This window comes from Cynara cardunculus (assembly GCF_001531365.2).
Source record: "Cynara cardunculus var. scolymus isolate 2C chromosome LG 13, CcrdV1, whole genome shotgun sequence".
NCBI classification, from domain to species: Eukaryota; Viridiplantae; Streptophyta; class Magnoliopsida; order Asterales; family Asteraceae; genus Cynara; species Cynara cardunculus.
The window spans coordinates 21,154,782-21,157,219 of NC_037540.1; positions in this window are offsets into that span (position 1 = coordinate 21,154,782).

The window sequence follows — 2,438 nt, forward strand, 5'->3', positions numbered from 1 at the left end:
TTCTTCATATCGATCACATAAGCGAGAAAAATGATACACCCCTCTGTACATACTTTCGAGCCTTCAAACAGAAATAAGGTTGGAATAACGATCTCTTCTATCGCCATAGATTATAACCARTCCCTTCCTCGGTAAATCTATATAAATCATTTTCTTATTACAGATGATATTGGCTTGGTTTTTAGCCAACCAATCCTTACCCACAACTATATCAAATTCCCTTAACGACATATGAAATAATTGGATGGGTACCTYATACCCCTMTACTGATATTGAACAATCATCAAACACTTCCTTAACCGATACTTCGCTATCATTTGTTGTTTCTATTATCAAAACATCATCTAATACCTTAGATTTTAAACACTTGACCAACAAATGATGGTGACACAAAAGAACGATTTGYAACGGAATCAAATAAGACTTTGGCACATACTGTRTTAACAAAGATGTACCTGTCACCACTTAGGGATTTTKTTCAGCTTCACCTCTCGTCATCTGAAAGGCTTKCCCCCAACCTACYGCCTCTCTACGTCTTACTTCTCCAAGACCTCTAGGAACATTACGATTAATAAATGGCCCCGATTGGTTGGATAGTCCCCAGCATAACCATATCCTCGRCCCCCAGAATAACAGATCCCCCTCCCTTTGCTTGTGAACAACTAGCATTAATATGTTGGGAGGAATTACACGTAAAACATATTCGTACCATTCGGAAATCTTTAGCTTTATGACCTGATTCTTGAAATTTATAACATGTTCGTGGGTCATTATTGCATTCTCCTTAATGCATTTTACGACATCAAGAACTTGTTTTATCAGTAGACCTTGACGTTGGAAGATTCTGGTTTCCAAAAAATTTAGGTCTACGAAATTCAGTTGCTATTGTCCCCCTTTCCTTTTCTCCCCAACCTTTTCTTGTGGTTGATGATTGATATCATGTTCCAAGATTTCTGCAGCATCAACTGCCACTTGAAATGTAACCGGGTTCCTAGAAATTACTTATTTTATGAGATTATACTCCAAACCCCAAATATATTTCCCACTTTGCTGCTTTTTTCAGTAGSAACATAGGCCTCGACAAAATCGATATTGTTCCATGAATACCTCAGTGTRCTGACGCACCRTCATGTTGCCMTGCTCTAATCGAAGAAAATCKTTCTCTAGCTTTCGAACAATAACMTCTAGACAATACTGAACTTCAAATTTTGCTAAAATTCTTCCAACGACATCATCKCCAAAATGTTCGGATCTGAACTCATCATGATTTTCTACCAATAYAGTGCACTGGACTGTAATCTTGATACAACAAACATTATGTTATCCTCTTTCGTACTTTTACTAGTCTTCAAACTTAATTCAATCTCTTTAAGCCAACACATGGCCTTAATAGGATCATGTTCTCCATAAAMCTTTGGAGRCTTGCATGCAAGRAACATTTTAATATCACCTTCATTCGGTACTGAGGATGACGTAGGTGGTGCAGATGTAGTTGTCACCCGTGTACTTACCCCGGTTTCTTGGTGAAGATTTGGGTTCACCATCCTTTCTATATTATATAGACTGGAATTCCTTAGAAGATTTACAAGATTATCCTGAAATTTTCCCAGCTCAGCTGCTTACATTTAATGAGTAATAAACCCAGGGTTATGAGCACGACCTCTGCYCCTTGTTCTGCCCCTTCCACGACCTGAAGTTGAACTTTCTTCTACTGACAATTCCCTTTTTGTATGAATTTCTTGTTGAATATCTCTCCCTCTTCCACAGCCCCGACCCCAACTCCTTGTTTCTACTATTGCAACTTTTTTTGGATTTATTTCTGTGATAATCGGATTCTGGTTATCACCCGAAGTAATTAATATGTGATTATTTGATAAATGATTATGTGACAGCATGATAAATTGTTATATTGATCATGCAAATATGTGAAATTATGCGCATAAATGAGTATGCATTAAATTTGAGGGTATAATTGTATACATGATAAAGTACTTGCATAGATGTGTATATGTATGTGTGAATATGCATTTGTATATGTACCTGAGTTTACATACATGCATGGATGATTATGTGAGTATGCACGTGGGTGAAGGCTGTAGTAGCCGACCTTCTTAATAGGGAARGGTATAAAAGGAGGGTTAACCTCCATTTTCACTCTTCTTGCTATTGTGAACCTTGTTGAGCGATTTAAAGAAAGAAAGTTGATCGGATCATTTCTTGACTGAAATTCAAGATTTACAAGAAGTTGGTATTCCAAAAGTATTCAAGGTGAGTAGTTAAAATGTTTTGTATCTCCTTGAATTTGATAATTGATTGTGTTTCAAAAACTTTTCAACCRTTTAATTAAATCGGGTGAGTGTTGACCGATTTAAGTATAAATCGGACACGAGTTGTCCGGTGTAGCCTAAACCGAATATAGTGTCATGCGATGTAAAGTG